At 46.9% G+C, this 18,810-nt stretch overlaps 1 protein-coding gene across 6 annotated transcripts in view; it reads left to right on the top strand.

The window, feature by feature from the left end:
• The window catches only part of LOC146634213 (uncharacterized), a 132,391-nt gene that overhangs the window by 9,323 nt on the left and 104,258 nt on the right, over window positions 1-18,810 (top strand). The gene's annotated exons all lie outside the window — the stretch shown is intronic.

Here is an 18,810-nt window from a genome sequence, read left to right as displayed (position 1 = left end):
GCTGAAAGAGTTGATAGTTACAAACAGCTGATACAGAGAGCTGAAGAGAAACTTCCAGGTTTGTTCCAGAAGTCAGAAAACCTCCTTCAGACTCAGTCATTGATCAGTGAAACAGCTCCACAACATGACTTTACTAAACAGTGTGTGTGCTTCACTGCATGTGTACTTTATTTGCCCACGTAAATACCTCACTGAGATTAAAATCCGTTTTACAAGAGTGACCAGCAGAGTCATGTATAAGTTATAACAAATACAATGTGTGACAAATAAAGAAGCAAACACAATTTTCCACACAGACAAGTGAACACAAACATGAATCATGAATTCACAAATCCTATAAAACAACACAAACACAACACAAAAAAACAAAACCACAACACAACACAAAAATGAATCAAGAATCTTATAAAATAACAGGTCATTATAAAACCAACAATGACAAAATTCACACTGATCAAATTGAGCCATTCTCTCACTTCTTTAACTTTAAACTCCTTCTGTAGATTTTTCCAGAGGCAACTTATTCAAAAGCTTTTTCCCCCAATTCTGTTCCGACACTAAGGACACATATATATTAGGGGTGCAACGATACACAAAATTCACGGTTCGGTTCGATACTTTGGAGTCACGGTTCGATATTTTTTCGATACAAAAAGAAATGTTCATGACTTTTTAATTTGTCATTTATTAAAATTATAAATATATATTTTAACTCAAAAGTACAGTTTTTAAATTTAATGTTGCTGAAACAACAAAGTAATAAAAAAAAAAATCTATCTGATTGAGGAATCACTCATCTTTGGTAAAGAGAGTTTATTACAGAGAAATGTCTCTTTCCAAAATAAAAGCTATAGTATACGCTTATTCTGGGCTGTATTCTCATCAGCATATTAAACGTATCAGGTCCCCATAAGGAGAATCATGTGCTAACAGCTGTCTAAATGACAAGTGTGACCTCTGTGTAGTGTCTTCTCTGGTCTGCATTCACAACAAAAAGGCAACAAGTTAGAATGCTTTCGTTTATTGTCGTGACCAGTCAGCCTCACAGGAATCCTCCAATACTCTGAGGATTACATTTACACTTGCAGTGTGATCATATAGTGGTAAAATTATACAAATTATGTTGGGAAACCAACACGTCACACACAGCATGTGGAGCCACAGTCGATTCTGCCTCAGAGGTTGGGACGCTCAATGCCGCACCAAGAGAACAACCAGTTTGACCAACGGCAGACTCCCTATCACTCGCTTGGTCCATCTGCATGGCCTTTTGTTGTGGGCAGTCTGAGGTACACCTGTGCACTACTCATGATGTCAGATCAGCATCCTGATGTGGTACACCTGTGAGGTGGGATGGATTATCTCAATATGGCAGATGTGCCCACTACCACACATTTGGACTGATTTGTGACCACTGTTTGGGAGGGATGGTTATATTGTGTATCTGGAATGAATTTTAGGTCTCTACGTCCATCCCATGGGGAATGGGAGCAGTAACAAAGGTGTTGCGTTTATATTTTTGTTGAGTGTATGTGAAAACCTGAACGCAGGACATGGCATGGGAACAACACAGACAATCCGACAAGGACTGAATGAAAAGGCACAGACTAAATACACACAGGAGGCTAATGAGAGAAGTGGGAACACATGGGGAACAGCTGACACACATGAACATAACGACCTCACAGTGGAAGAGTAAAACTAAACACAATGAACACAGGAACACAAGATCTCTTAAAAAATAAAACAGGAAACATAAGACGCAGATATGACAACCTGAACTTGACAACGTAATGTGGTGTCGCGATAGAGGAATAACTGGGGACGGTAACTAAGATATTGACAACGCCACCTGGGGGAGGCCGTTACACCCCAGGAAAGATTTCTCTAGCCAATGTACATATTGCACTGGCTACCAAAGCCCACAGACTCGTTATTAACGGCAGAGGTGAGACAAAGGAAGTTTACAAATCAAAATTTATTAAGAGGAACTACTAAAAACATAACTATAAAATCAGGAAGGCACCTAGGGTAGCAGGGTTGAGACGGCAAAATAGTTAATTAAAACACTTTATTAACAAACGATGATTAAAATGACCAGACTCCCTACCACGATGCTACCCTAAAACAATCACAGCATGATAAAAGAATATCCATCCATCCATCCATCCATCTTCATCCGCTTTATCCGGAGCCGGGTCGCGGGGGCAGCAGCCTAAGCAAAGAGGCCCAGACCTCCCTCTCCCCAGCCACCTCCTCCAGCTTATCCGGGGGAACACCAAGGCGTTCCCAGGCCAGCCGAGAGATATAATCTCTCCAGCGTGTCCTGGGTCTGCCCCGGGGCCTCCTCCCGGTGGGACATGCCTGGAACACCTCACCCAGGAGGCGCCCAGGGGGCATCCTTGTCAGATGCCCGAACCACCTCAGCTGGCTCCTTTCGATGTGGAGCAGTAGCTGCTCTACTCTGAGCCCCTCCCGGATGGCCGAACTTCTCACCCTATCTCTAAGGGAGAGGCCAGCCACCCTTCGGAGGAAGCTCATTTCTGCCGCTTGTATCCGCGATCTCGTTCTTTCGGTCACTACCCACAGCTCGTGGCCATAGGTGAGGGTAGGGACGTAGATCGACCGGTAAATTGAGAGCTTCGCTTTTACACTCAGCTCCCTCTTCACCACGACGGACCGGTGCAGCGTCCGCATTACTGCAGCCGCAGCCCCAATCCGTCTGTCGATCTCCGGCTCCCTTCTCCCATCACTCGCGAACAAGACCCCGAGATACTTGAACTCCTCCACTTGGGGCAGGAACTCATCCCCGACCCGTAGTGGGCACTCCACCCTTTTCCGGCTGAGAACCATGGCCTCAGATTTGGCGGTGCTGATCCTCATTCCCGCTGCTTCACACTCGGCTGCGAACCGTTCCAGTGCGAGCTGGAGGCCCTCACCCGATGGAGCCAACAGAACCACATCATCTGCAAAAGTCAGAGATGAGATTCTGAGGCCACTAAAGCGAAAGCCCTCCGCCACTTGGCTGCGCCTAGAAATCCTGTCCATAAAAATTATGAACAGAACCGGAGACAAAGGGCAGCCCTGGCGGAGCCCATCACCCACCGGGAACGAGTCCGACTTATTGCCGGCAATGCGAACCAAGCTCTTGCAACGGTTGTATAGGGATCGAATGGCCCGTAGCAATGGGCCAGACACCCCATACTCCCGCAACACCTCCCACAGGACACCCCGAGGGACACGGTCGAATGCCTTCTCCAAGTCCACAAAACACATGTAGACTGGTTGGGCAAACTCCCATGCACCCTCAAGTATCCTGGAGAGGATAAAGAGCTGGTCCAGTGTTCCGCGACCAGGACGAAAACCGCATTGTTCCTCCTGTATCCGAGGTTCGAATAGCGGACGAACTCTCCTTTCCAGCACCCTGGCATAGACTTTCCCAGGGAGGCTGAGGAGTGTGATCCCCCTGTAGTTGGAACACACCCTCCGGTCCCCCTTCTTAAAGATGGGGACCACCACCCCGGTCTGCCAGTCCACAGGTACTGCCCCTGATCTCCACGCAACATTGCAGAGGCGTGTCAACCAGGACAGCCCTACAACGTCCAGAGCCTTCAGGAACTCGGGGCGGACCTCATCAACACCAGGGGCTCTGCCACCAAGGAGTTGTTTAACTGCCTCAGTGACCTCGCCCCCGGAAATTGGCGGGTCATTCCCCTCATCCCCAGACTCTGCTTCCTCCTCGGAAGACGTGTCAGTAGGATTAAGGAGGTCCTCGAAGTATTCCTTCCACCGCCTGACAATTTTCTCAGTCGACGTCAGTAGCGCTCCGCCAGCACTATACACAGTGCAGGTAGAGCACCGCTTTCCCCTCCTGAGACGCCTGACGGTTTGCCAGAATCTCTTCGAGGCAGTCCGAAAGTCTTTTTCCATGGCCTCTCCGAACTCCTCCCACACCCGAGTTTTTGCTTCAGCCACTGCCCGAGCCGCATTCCGCTTGGCCTGTCGATACCTGTCGGCTGCCTCCGGAGTCCCACAGGCCAACCAAGCCCGATAGGACTCCTTCTTCAGCCTGGTGGCTCCCTTCACCTCTGGTGTCCACCATTTGGTTCGGGGATTACCACCGCGGCAGGCACCAACCACCTTGCGGCCGCAGCTCAATGCAGCAGCTTCGGCAATGGAGACGCTGAACATGGTCCATTCGGACTCAATGTCCCCAGTCTCCCTCGGAATGCTGTTGAAGCTCTGCCGGAGGTGTGCGTTGAAGATCTCGCGGACTGGGGCCTCTGCTAGATGTTCCCAGCACACCCTCACTACGCGTTTAGGTGCACCAGGTCTGTCCAGCGTCCTCCCCCGCCACCTGATCCAACTCACCACCAGGTGGTGATCAGTTGACAGCTCAGCCCCTCTCTTTACCCGAGTGTCCAGAACATATGGTCGCAGGTCTGCTGATACGATTACAAAATCGATCATCGACCTACGGCCTAGAGCGTCCTGGTGCCACGTGCACTTATGGACACTCTTATGTTCGAACAGGGTGTTCGTTATGGCCAAACTGTGATTAGCACAGAAGTCCAATAACAAAGCACCGCTCGGGTTCAGATCAGGGAGGCCGTTCCTCCCAATCACGCCCCTCCAGGTCTCGCTGTCGTTACCCACGTGAGCATTGAAGTCTCCCAGCAGGACAACAGAGTCTCCAGGTTGAGCACGAGGGCGAGCGTCTGGTGGCCGGGCCTTAGTCCATGGGGCCCGGCCGGGCACAGCCCGAAGAGGAGACATGGGCCCATCCTCCCGCAGGCCCACCACCCGCAGGAGGCGCCATAGGGGTCGGGTGCATTGTGTGCCGGGTGGCGGCCAGGATAAAAGAATAACCACACAAAATAGTGGAGACCGGCCACTTGAGGAGGCAACCTACAGGGAGGAGTGCCCAAGGGTGCCACCAATTATTCACCCGTGTAACTTCACTGCAGACCTCACTGTCACTTACACTAAACTCTAAATGGTGCAATCAACCTATGCCCGGTGTGTACACTCGCATGCATCAGGAAGGGGATTCCACCTCACGTGTCTAGCCCCTCAGCAAGCGGCCACACCTCCACTAAAGCAATAAAACAAAGCATAAAACATTACACACATTAATAAAAGATCTACATAAAACAAATACACCCCAAAGTACTGTTCGTTATAAAAGCATCATGTAACAAACAAAACAGCATATGACAAGACAGCAGTATAGTGCAAACCTGCAACAAAGGAGGGAAACAGTTGTCAAAGTCCACCCTACTATATGCCACGTTATGATGAACAAAGAGTCCCACTTACCACTCTCTAAAGGGCAATACTAAACCGAGTAGCTTTCCTTGAGAGATCTGCAGCGCTTAACTGCCTAATGCTCTCAGCCACCTTGGATGGACAAGACTGCCAAATGCCTCCTTCTGGTAGTGAAGCACAGCTGTTTCTTTAAAGCCTGCTAATTATCAGCTGGGAAGGTGTGGATATCAGTGGTGCGTTTGTGGACATCATATAAAATCCTACCCCAGAATCTACTTCACTTCAATCTACCCCCGAGATTTGAATCATCGTCCCGACGATTGACACTCACTGCCAAGGTCTAAACAGGGTAACTGTATTAGGCACAGGTGCTTGGGAGTGCCCAGCCCCTATTGCTCTACTTCCTGCTACCTGGGCCAAATGATGCAGATTCGAGTGCGTCCCAGCATTACCACGGGTAGTCCTACGTAGAGGGGCTATATTGTTATGAACACCAGCCATAACTGGCAGCTGATCAGTGCAAGCCGACACCATGGGGGACGTTGAGGGTTCTAGCTCGTCTGGTCTACGAGGGCTAGGATTCTCTGGTCTTGGTTGGCAACTGTTTGGGGCTGGAGTAGGTTCAGAGACCAATAAAAACCACTCGCCACCTTGCATCGGTTCTTCTACAAGGGCAGTTTCTAATGTTTGGATCAGAGCACTGGGAGGGCAGGTAGTCACACCTTCCACCTTATTCTTTAGTAGTGAACGGTGGACATGTTTCACGTGACTCAGGTTATCTACCGGAGCAATAGTGTACACGGACCCTTTTTGGTCAGGGGCCTTAAGCACTTTATACACCACCGAACTCCAAACATCCTGAATTTTATGACGGCCTCTAAACCCAACCTCCTTAAGGTAAACCAACTGACCTTCATGCAGGGGAGCATCCCTCACATGCTGGTCGTGACGTATCTTGCGCCAATTAGCTGCAGCCCCCAAGCGTTTATTAGCATGTTCAAATGTATGACGTAGTCGAGTCTGGTGCTCTACAACCCAGTCATGGGTGCTACCAGCTACAGGCTCCTGAATCCTACCCAACAAAAAGTCAACGGGTAACTGGGGATCTTGGCCAAACATCAGAGCAAATGGTGACTCGCCTGTAGACTGATGTACTGTGGTGTTATATGCAAAGATCACTTGTGGCAAATAACAAGCCCAGTCCCTTTTCCGAGAGGTAGGGAGGGTGCACAGCAAATTGTGTAAAGTGCGATTAAACCGCTCACATTGACCATTACCGGCTGGATGGTAAGGGGTAGTGCGACTCTTATCAATACCATACATTTGGCAAAGCTGCTCAACCAGATTACTCTCAAAGTTTCTACCTTGATCGGAATGGATACGCCCTGGCACGCCAAATCTGCAGAACCACTCCTTCACCAACACTTCTGCCACTGTCGATGCCCGTTGATCATGGGTTGGGATGGCCTGGGTATATATTTGAGAACACATCTGTCATAACAAGAACATTTTCAACCCCATTACGTGACGGCTCCAATACAGTAAAGTCAACTGCAAGGATCTGATTTGGTCGGGATGCAAGCAAATGGCCCATGTAAGCATTAGGATAGATTTGAACATCTTTAGCTAGTTGGCATCACTCACACTCCTGGCACCACTGTTGGATGTCATGGTACATCCCCGGCCAGTAACACCGCTGAGAAACCAGGTCTATGGTTCTCTTTACACCCTGGTGTCCGTGCTCCTGGTGCAACTGATGCAAAACCTGACCCTGCAGTGACTTGGGCAATAGCACCTGCAGCATCTCTTCTCCCCTAGGATGAGAGACCTTGTGATATAACACACCACCCTGCTCCACTAACCTACGCCATTGCCTGACCAATTCGAGGACTTCCCTCGAGGTTTGGCCACGTTCAGTTGCATCAGGCCCCCTTCTCCGTATCCAAAACTTCAGAAACTCCTGAATAATAGGGTCAGCCTCCTGCAAAACACAAAGGTCAGACGGCGCATGTCCTGGAAAGACTGAGATAGTGGCTTGAACAGCCTCAGTTAGTGGTTTCACACCAAAAACCTGTTGCAAAGGGGCAGGCAGAGGGGTACCAGAGACTATGCCTAGTTCATTAACTGAAGTAACTTCAGCGGGATTTTGCCGTGAGAGAGCATCTGCATTCTTATTACTTCGACCAGGTCGATGCTTGATGGTGAAATCAAAGGCAGCAAGCTGTGCAGCCCAGCGCTGTTCTGTAGCGCCCAGCTTGGCTGTGGACAAATGACTGAGGGGATTATTATCTGTATATACTTCTGCCCCAACAGATAATCTCTGAACTTTTCAGTCATGGCCCACTTCAAGGCCAGAAACTCCAAATTCATAGAGCTATAGCTTTCCATATTACGCTCTGTAGGACGAAGGCCACGGCTGGCATATGCTATAGGTCGGATCTTCCCTGCCTGTTATTGGGAGAGCACTGCATCTAGGCCCTGATAGCTAGCATCCACCTCTAAGATAAACGGCAGAGAAAAATTAGCATAAGCCAAAACTGGAGCAGACACCAACCTCTGTTTAAGCCCTTCAAAGCTCTTCTCACATTTATCTGTCCATGCTGCAGATAAAACCTGTATGGCAGGTTTCCTGGACTTGGTACCAGTCAGCTCAGCAACTAGGCGATGTAGGGGGGCGGCCAATTTTGCGAATCCCTCAACAAAACGACGATAGTAGTTTGCAAAGCCTAAGAAGGAACACAACTCAGAGACATGGTTAGGCCGGGGCCACTTAGACACTGCTTCAATTTTATTATTGACTCAACGACCACCACCACCCTCTCCAATCCAGACTCAACGACCTCCGCCACACCTCTCACCCCCCTTTCGTCCTCCCTGAAACTCAGAATACACACTCAGGATGTGAGCCGACTATTCCAGAAACAGAAGCCCAGGAAAGCCCCCGGACCAGACGGCGTCTCACCCTCCTGCCTCAAAACCTGTGCTGAACAGTTGGCTCCCATCTTTACTCGCACCTTCAACAGATCCCTGGAGCTGTGTGAAGTTCCCTCCTGCTTCAAACGCTCCACCATCATCCCTGTTCCCAAGAAACCCACCATCACAGGACTGAATGACTACAGACCTGTCGCCTTGACGTCTGTGGTCATGAAATCCTTCGAACCACTGGTGTTAGCCTATCTGAAAGACATTACAGGCCACCAGCTGGACCCTCTGCAGTTTGCCTACCGGGCAAACAGGTCGGTGGATGATGCAGTGAACATGGGGCTGCATTACATCCTGCAACACCTTGACCGCCTGGGAACTTATGCCAGGGTCCTGTTTGTGGACTTTAGTTCGGCTTTTAACACCATTGTGCCTGAACTTCTTTCCTCCAAACTCTCCCAGCTCAGCGTGTCACCAGCTACCTGTCAGTGGATCACCAGCTTCCTGACAGACAGAAAGCAACAAGTGAGGCTGGGGGAGAGCACCTCTGAAACTCGGTCCCTCAGTATTGGTGCCCCTCAAGGATGTGTCCTCTCACCACTACTGTTCTCCCTCTACACTAACGACTGCACCTCCAAGAACTCGGCTGTCAAACTCCTAAAGTTTGCAGATGACACCACTGTCATTGGCCTCATTCAAGATGGTGATGAGTCTGCATACCAGCAGGAAGTTGAGTGGCTGGTACTCTGGTGCAGTCAGCACAATCTGGAGCTCAACACTCTTAAGACTGTAGAGATGACAGTGGACTTCAGGAGACATCCCTCAACTCTGCTCCCCCTCACCATATCAGACAGCCCTGTGTCAACTGTGAAGACCTTCAAGTTCCTGGGTACCACCATCTCCCAGGACCTGAAGTGGGAGACCAACATCAACTCCATCCTCAAAAAGACCCAGCAGAGGATGTACTTCCTGAGACAACTGGGGAAGTACAGTCTTCCACAGGAGCTGCTGATCCAGTTCTACACTGCGGTCATTGAGTCTGTCCTGTGCTCCTCCATCACAGTCTGGTATGGAGCAGCCACTAAACAGGACAGGAGCAGACTGCAGCGGACTGTACGGGCAGCAGAAAGGATCATCGGCACCCTCCTGCCCTCCATCCAGGATCTGTACCTCTCAAGAACCAGGAAACGGGCAGGGAAAATCATCACAGGCCCCTCACACCCTGGACACAGACTTTTTGATCTGCTGCCCTCTGGCAGACGGTACAGAAGCCCGCAGACCAGGACCACCCGACACAGGAACAGTTTCTTTCCCCTCGCCACCTCCCTTCTTAACAGTTGACCTGTCACAGTGCTCCCACTGCCAGACTGCAGCTGCACCTTATGTACATTTTGTAGTATTCATTCCACCTCATTCATTTCTGTATTTTATGTATATAAGTTTAGATTCGTTATTTATAGTTGATTTACACAGCTTTGTGTATGTATGTGTAATGTGTTTATATAGACGTGTGTGTGTGTGTGTGTGTGTGTGTGTGTGTGTGTGTGTGTGTGTGTGTGTGTGTGTGTGTGTGTGAGATTTACATTGCCGTGCTTGAGAGCCACGATCTACCGGAACCAAATTCCCTGAATGTGTCTGCACATATACTTGGCCAATAAACATGATTCTGATTCTGATTCTGATTAGGGTCGGTAGACACACCATCCCTCGACACAACATGACCCAAGTAGCTCACCTCAGATTGGAAAAAGGAACACTTTTCCAAGTTAGCCTTGAGACCCTCTTGCTGCAACCGTCCCAGGACAACATCCAAGCGACTCACATGTTCCTCTACTGTAGAAGAAAACACAATAACATCATCTAAATAAAGCAACAATGACTGACAGTGTTGGTCTCCAAAGATCCTCTCCATTAATCTCTGAAATGTACTCGGGGCATTACACAACCCAAAGGGCATCCTATTCCACTCAAACAACCCAAAAGGTGTGCAGAATGCAGTCTTCATTTTGTCTTTTTCTGTAACAGGGACTTGGTTATAACCTGCGGCAAGGTCCAAAGTGGAAAACCAGCGGGCACCGCATAAAGCGTCGAGTGACTCGTCAATACATGGCAGGGGGAAAGCATCCTTGTGGGTCTTACTGTTTAAAGCCCAGTAGTCCACACACAAGCGAAGGCTTCCATCTTTTTTTCTTACCAACACAATGGGTGAAGCAAAGGGGCTACTGCTTTCCCTAATTACCTGGGCCTCAAGAAGTTGTCGAATGTGAGCTTTTACGGCCTCATATCCTGGGGGGGGAATACGCCTGTACCTCTGCCGCACCGGGGTGTCTTCCACTAGGGGAATATCATGAGAAATCAAGTTAGTACAGCCTATATCCCCGTCGTGATCGGAAAAGACGCCACTATACTTGTATAGTAATGACCTCACATGACCTTGCTCCTGTGCAGTAAGAGTGGATAAGTCAATAGCAGCAATTTTATCTTGCACTGGACTAACTGCAGTCTGTGAGGATACGGTAGCTGCCATACCCTCCTCTTGGAGACCCTGGGGGGAGCTAACCAGATGAGCATAGCTCAGGGTGCCGATCATAGTACGAGGAGACAGTACTACATCCTGCACATCAATGTTAACAATTGGGATATAAACTGTGCCTCTGTTAACACAAAGAAGACCAGGGGATGCCAACAAGCCGGCAGGTAAACCACAACCGAGCGGCTCAAACAGAGCCTCTGCTGCCAGATGTTGTGAACATGTAGCTGCCACAATTTTTATGGTACCGCCGGGGACGCGGCAAACTCTACCTCCCTTGACCTTTACCCGACTTGAGCGTTCTGGGGGGGGGGCCTTAGCCTGGATCTGATGGCACTGCTGGAGAGCTTGTTGTATTAAAATAGGGGTCTGAGCCACTGGGGGGCAATTAAAAAGGGAAGAACCATGTTGTGCGAACAACTCGCGATAACATTCCCTAATAACATTTATTCCTAAAACCCCAGGTGCTGACATTGTTACCTGTGGGGGATCCCTTACAACCAGCACACCTCGCCGGGTAATCTCTTTACCACACAGATGCACATCTAATTCAAAATAGCCTATGTAAGGTATGGGCAGGGCAATATTTCTCATATGCAATATTAGTTCTTGTCAATCATTGTCACTACATTGTATATATGTTTATGGACAGGCATGCAGAGTTGTACATACATTTATATAGCCACACCTTACATAATATGCATAAAGTCTAGTTACACACACACAATACACACACACACACACGTAGATATAGGTGTGTGTGTGTATTATATATATATATACACACACACACACACACACCAATATTTTTGAATACATGTGTCCATTTTTATGTTTCCAGATTGTTTGTATAGTGCACTTTCTATACCGTGCTCTTTGTACAGTTTTTATTTAGCTGCTTTTGTCTTGCACTGTCCACTTTTTTTGCAATGACAATGCAGATTTTCCACTTGTGGCACAAATAAATGCAGATTTGCTGTGTGTGTTTGTGCAACATTGGCATTTGTTTACTCAGATCCAAGGCAGGCCAAACCTCTGTGTTACAACCTACATACAAAAGATACACATTCACAATATATGGGTACACAAGTCTGTTTTATTTCAAAGTCTTTCAGACTTTACAGCGTTTGCAGACCCAGTGTCCATCATCCCTGCATTTGGCACAGGTGAATTTCTGACATGTTGCACAGGTAAACCTGCTGCGATTCTGGTTGCAGCTCTCTTGCACCTGGCACTGCATTGTCTTTACAGTCCCTGGCACAGAAGCTGCAGCAGCTTCAGCAGCCTGCCTCTGTGCTAATATTTCCTTGAGCTGCATGAATCGGCAACGAAGTTGCTGAGCTAGAAGACTCAGAAACAATCTTCTTTTGCCTGTCCACCCTGTACATGCCTTGTACAAAATCTAGGCATTCACCGCCGCCAGGTCCAGCATATTGTAGAAAACCGCTACTGGCCACCTGCGTGTTGCTGCTCTTACGGAATACATCTGCGCCATTTGGTCCAACACGTCTACACCACACTGTAAAAGCAGAGAAAGAGAGTCATGAGTATGTTTTTTTTTTTTTTTCCCCCCCCAATAGGCCTATATAACACACATCCACATACCTTCATGTGGTTATAGTTTGTTGGGTTTCCTCTTTCTGCCGTCACCAATCACCACATCATGGTGCATGGAACTTAGAACACACACAGTCTTGGTTTTTTTAGGTGCATAAATTGTCAAGGAGACTCCGCCACTTCTAATCACTGAAGTGGAGAATACCTCTCGCTTTGCAGTATCTTTTGCAAGTTGAGGAAGTTCACGCTGGACTTTATTCACCGTGCCCAGTAACGTTGTTTTGCGCTGCAGCAGTCTGTGCAACAGTAACAGTGAAGTAAAGAAATTGTCTGTTGTGACATTTCTCCCATCATCCAAAAAACGGCTCCATCAGTTTCATGACCACGTTCTCTGCCAGCCTCTCTCCCTTCTGACGACTGGGGTCCTTTACCAAGTAAGGAGATGCACTGCAGACATATTTGGTGTCCAAATCCGTGGCCATCCAGAACTTGATCCCAAATTTGTCTGGCTTGGTTGCAATATACTGTGTGAATGGACAGTGAAGTGAAGCACGAACGATTTGCTACTGCACTGGGCATTCCAATGTCCTCCTCTACCCACACAGTGCCGTCTTTTGCCGTGTGGCTCTGGCTGGGCTTCCCAGAACCACGGGGCCTCTTCCGTGGAGTAATGTTGGGTTCTTGTTCCGTCTCCTTTTCAGAATCTTCTGAAGAGGTACAAATGAAACCTCTCCTCCATCAGAATCTGCTTCGTCCATTTCCTGAAGCAAGGCCAAAGCCTGTTGCGCGGAGAGGTTCTTCCTGCGTGGCAGTGATACGGAGGCCATCCTGATGTGCGTTCTCAGAAATGCGAACAAGAAATGATTCTCCCGCCTGGGTTGGTCTGCTTTTATGCACAGCACTGTGCTGTAGTCAAACAATGCCACTTCCTCACATACACAATGACAATGGAACAATGGAAGATCTGTGCTGAAGTCAAACAATGCCACTTCCTCACATACACAATGACAATGGAACAATGGAAGATCTGTGCTGAGAGTCAAGGAAGGTGTGAATGTGCGTCTTTTATATTTGCAGGTCAGTCAATGTGTGGGATATTTTGTATAGGTACGGCAGGCATTTCTGAAAGTTGTAAAACAGAGGTTTGGCCTGACTTGGATCTGAGCAACTCTGAGTGAGCAAATGCAAATGTGCCAGGCCTCAAGGATAATGGGTGGTTTGCACAACAAAAGCAGGAGGCGAAACGAGCTGACGACCTGTGAAAAGCTCAGCAGTGGTGCTTAACACCTCGGGACTTGCACCAGAAAATAAAAAACCCAGTAATTCTAGGGGGTGTTGGGTTTAGGGAAGTTACGCAAATTTGCGCAGGTTTAGTAAATCTAGTGTTAAAATGACCAGACTCCCTACCACGATGCTACCCTAAAACAATCACAGCATGATAAAAGAATAACCAAACAAAATAGTGGAGACCGGCCACTTGAGGAGGCAACCTACAGGGAGGAGTGCCCAAGGGTGCCACCAATTATTCACCCGTGTAACTTCACTGCAGACCTCACTGTCACTTACACTAAACTCTAAATGGTGCAATCAACCTATGCCCGGTGTGTACACTCACATGCATCAGGAAGGGGATTCCACCTCACGTGTCTAGCCCCTCAGCAAGCGGCCACACCTCCACTAAAGCAATAAAACAAAGCATAAAACGTTACACACATTAATAAAAGATCTACACAAAACAAATACACCCCAAAGTACTGTTCATTATAAAAGCATCATGTAACAAACAAAACAGCATATGACAAGACAGCAGTATAGTGCAAACCTGCAACAAAGGAAGGAAACAATTGTCAAAGTCCACCCTACTATATGCCACGTTATGATGAACAAAGAGTCCCACTTACCACTCTCTATAGGGCAATACTAAACCGAGTAGCTTTCCTTGAGAGATCTGCAGCGCTTAACTGCCTAATGCTCTCAGCCACCTTGGATGGACAAGACTGCCAAATGCCTCCTTCTGGTAGTGAAGCGCAGCTGTTTCTTATAAGCCTGCTAATTATTGGCTGGGAAGGTGTGGATGTCAGTGGTGCGTTTGTGGACATCATGTAAAATCCTACACCAGAATCTACTTCTCTACAGTAAGACACAGACATGAAACACATGAAGGGCAAGGGAGACTTAACAGGGGTGTTAGACACAAGGGGAATCTAATGACAAAGAACTATAACAACCTAGGCATGATAAAAATGAACTTAGAAAACCTGAAGGGCTTAAACATAAACCATAAACTAAAACTCAAAACGCTGGGTCAAAAGACCCAGGATCATGACACCATCATCTGTTTTTTCTTCGGTAACCTTTGGTCACACTCTCGGTTGATTTTTTTTCTAGTCGGCACACTCATTTCCTCCATTACCCGGCCGGCACGGCGGCTGGCTGCTTCCCAAACAAATACACATGTGCGGCTTGGCACTTGTGTTGTACGTAACAAGTCACGTGACATGACGCTGCAGTTGTGATTGGTTCGGCTCTGCGCTACTGGATTGGCTGTTCTTTTTTTTAAGAGGACAAGAGAGATGAGGCCTATCGCAATAGTTTAACTTTTCTATCGAGAAAAAGTTATGTCGCAATACATCTCGTTATCGTTCTATCACCCAGCTCTACGTGGCCCCTTTTTAATTTAGGCTTATGGCCTCTACCTCTTATGCGTATCGCAGCCGGTTCAGCCACAGGATCAAACAGTGGCTTAGTTTTTGCAGAGCACCACTCAACAAAATGATGGTAGTAGAGAACCATTCCTAGGAAGGACCTGATTTTCCTCGCACACAGTGTCACCCCGTCAGACTCCATTAGGTCTGCTTTCTGCACATTGTCTATAGCCTGCATTTTACTTGGGTCTGTTTTCACACCCTCACCACATATGATGTGTCCCAGGAACTTCCCAGACCGCTGAAGAAAGTGGCATTTCTTAGGTGAGCACTTCAGGTTGTTGGCAGAAAGGCGCGAGAAAACCATCTGCAGACGTTCAAGTGCCACCTGTTCAGATGTGGCATATATAAGCATATATAACCATAAGGTTATCCAGATAACACAACAAGCTTGCGCAGTTCTCATCACCAAAAATGGACATTCGCATAAAAGTAGCAGGACTATTTGTCAGGCCTTGAGGCACCATGTTATACTCATGAAGGCAAAATGGGGAGAATGCCGTGTATTTTTTGTCGTCCTCGTGGATGACAAAAAAAACCCTGATGTAAAACCCTGATGTGAGATCCATTGAAGAGGAAAAGACATTTCCCACCAAGTGCTGCAAGGGCGTCTGACTGATGAGGCAATGGATGTGAATCTTTAACTGTTCTTGCATTTCATCATCTGAAGTCATTGCATATGCGCAGGTCACCATTTGGCTTAACAACCAAGACAAGGGGGGATGAGAATTCACTCTGGGACTTACGGATTATCCCTGACTCCTCCATCTCATCTAGAGTAGTGCGAAGCTTCTCGAAGCCATATATTGATACTGTAAGATCATATGTAGCAGAAGGTATAACAAGGTGACCCCCACAACCAACAATGACAATGTCTTCGGCTGAACGTCTCTCAATATCAGGTATAGATTGTGAAAGTTTCTCATCAACTGTCTCACTTATGGTGCACGCCATAGATCCACTATCCACTAATGCTTTAAAAACTTGTCCACTACTAGTAGTCACTGCAGAGTAGAATAAGCTATCAGTATTTGGGAGCCTATGCAAGCCCTGTGCAATCAGTGTTTTATTTGGCGGTATGATGCCACTGTAAGTGGAATACAAAGTCTCATAATCTGTGTAGTCATGTCCAAAGTGGGAGGCTTACTTGCTGGATCTGCGCTGTCCTCCCCTCCACGCAGATCGTTCAGTTTCCCTGATGACCATTGAAAGGAGGACACTTGCCCTCTGGGCAGTTGCGTCTCGAATGATCAGGTACATGACACAGGAAGCACAATCTGTTTTCCCCACAGTGCGTGAGGGTGGAGTGGGATCTATCTCTGCAGATGGAACATGGTGTGTCATCCAAACACGGTATTTTTGGCAGTCGGGTACTCTGTCACCTGACATTAGCTCGAGCATAGCCTGGGCCTTGCAGCACCTTCTCTAGCATGCTGATCAACCTCTCAATAGCAGTGCTATCCTGACTCACAGCTGGTCTCTGCTCGTGGTCAGCCAAACAAAGAGTAGCATTTGCGCTAACCTCTGCCTTATTCACATAGACACAGTCACCTGTCTGTGGAGAAGACTGGAGCTGACCATTTATCACATGTTTTGACTCACATCAGTTATTGGGGGGTCTGAGGCCAATGCCTTAGTGCACTGTACCGACGGCGACTCAGCCACAAGCCCACAAGGGCAATCTGCTGCTCTATGCCCCACCCGACAGTCACCCAGTGAAAAAGGAACAGCTGTGAACCCTCTACCCCTACCCACATCAAGGTGAGTCACATTTGGGGTGTCATCTGAGTCACTGAGATCCATATCTAGCAGGATATTAAAAGAGCTAAAATTGGCTTAATCCAATATGGCAATATACAAAGTCCAAATGAAAGTATATCCAAAAGTCCCCAAAGTTTGATTCTGTTACCCAACAGTCTAAACAATAAGGAGGCCGATGCTCCACGATGCTGCTGCCACGAGAAGACACCAGACCGATCCAGCAGCATCACGAACGAGTTACGGCACCAATGTGACCTCTGTGTAGTGTCTTCTCTGGTCTGCATTCACAACAAAAAGGCAATGGTTAGAATGCTCTCTTTTTAATGTCGTGGGCAATCAGCACAAAATCTCGCAGGAATCCTCCATTATTCTGAGGATTACATTTCCACTTGCAGTGTGATCGTATAGTGGTAAATTTATACAACCAAAATAGAAAAACTTCAACACCATTAACATTGCATGTTAAATTTCCCAAATGAAAGGAATATAGAAATATATTTTAAAGCTCTACATGAAACAATGTAAATTCTCTAAACAGTGTGGCACAGTCACATACCTGCATTCACAACAAAAAGGCAATGGTTAGAATGCTCTCTTTTTAATGTCGTGGGCAATCAGCACAAAATCTAAACGGGAAAGCAACAACAGAGTTAGCTAACTATGCTCCCAATTTGTTTCCTCTCCTCCCAATAAAGAAATCTCACATAAACGTGCACTCAGTTCAACATAAAGACTGGAGAAATGACCCGAAACAAATGATGTATAAACAACAAAAATAATCGGGTCAGACTGTATTACTTTAACAGCCTGCGATATGATTTTTCCTCCCCACGACATTTGCGCATTCCTTACCTCGCAGGAATCCTCCATTATTCTGAGGATTACCCAGAATCCCTTGCCCTTTGTGAATATTGCAGGGTCACTTTTTCGACAGTAGGTGGCGCCAATGTCCCATTTAGCGGGATTTAACTTCAACTCTATTTAACTATGTTACATATGCTCCCATGTTTTATCCCTCTCTTCCCAATGAAGAAATCTCACATAAACGTGCATTCAATTCAACATAAGGACATGAGAAATGACCCGCAACAAATGATGTTTAAACAACAAAAATAATCCGGTCAGATTGTACTACTGTTACAACCAGCGATATGATTTTTCTTCCCCATGACATTTGCGCATTCCTTACCTCAATCCCTTGACTGGTTTGTTCTTAGGAAGTTTGCATAACAACTCTTTGCCACTTGAGAATAACTTGAACTTGAATTTATCTGAATTTAACACCAACTTAATTTGAGTCAAATGGGACTGAACATCATCAAAGGCAGACTGCACAAATTCAAGTGTACTTCATCTGAATAAAAATGTAATGCAGCATTTTATCTATGTACACAGAAGAGCAGTGGTCCAAATATGGAGCCCTGGGGAACTCCTTTGGACACTGTTCTAGCTGACAGATAATTTGATAACCAACTCACAGCATATAACACACAGCAATATTGTTTAGTCTGTTTACTAAAATAGCAGGACAACTGTATCAAAAGCCTCTTACAAGCCAAGACAAAGAGGAGCTCAGTATTTTTTCAGTCCATTGCATTAATGATGTCATTGATCCACTTTAACAGCAGCAGTTATTGTGCTGTGTTGTTTACTGACTGATGTTGGGAAAGAATTAAATATTTGCCCAAATTCTTTGAGTTGTTCACTAATAAGCTTTTTGTAAACTTAAACACAGTATTTAGATGTGGGTCTGCAGTTATTAACATCATCTCTTTTCATCAAAGAGAGAACATTGGTAGATTTCCATATTTCAGGGATCTCAGTGTTCAAAAGACTAAAACTAAAAATATAAGTTAGTGGTTCTGTTATATAATCTGCAGCCAGTTTAATAAAATAAAGATCTGGTCCTGCACATTTATTTGGATCCAACAGATTTAAAGTTCTGTGGACCTCCAGGACATTCAGAGGAGAAAAGCTGAAGGCTTGAAGCACAGAGTTTGAGTTGTTGCAGAGAGCCTCCTGTGCCATAAGCTGTTTGAAATCTGATGTAAAGATTCAAATAAAGAC

This window comes from Diplotaxodon limnothrissa, linkage group LG3, assembly GCF_057381915.1.
Source record: "Diplotaxodon limnothrissa isolate DT_005_m linkage group LG3, D_limnothrissa_male_GT1.1, whole genome shotgun sequence".
In the NCBI taxonomy this organism is placed as follows: domain Eukaryota; kingdom Metazoa; phylum Chordata; class Actinopteri; order Cichliformes; family Cichlidae; genus Diplotaxodon; species Diplotaxodon limnothrissa.
This window is presented reverse-complemented; position numbering and strand designations above follow the sequence as displayed.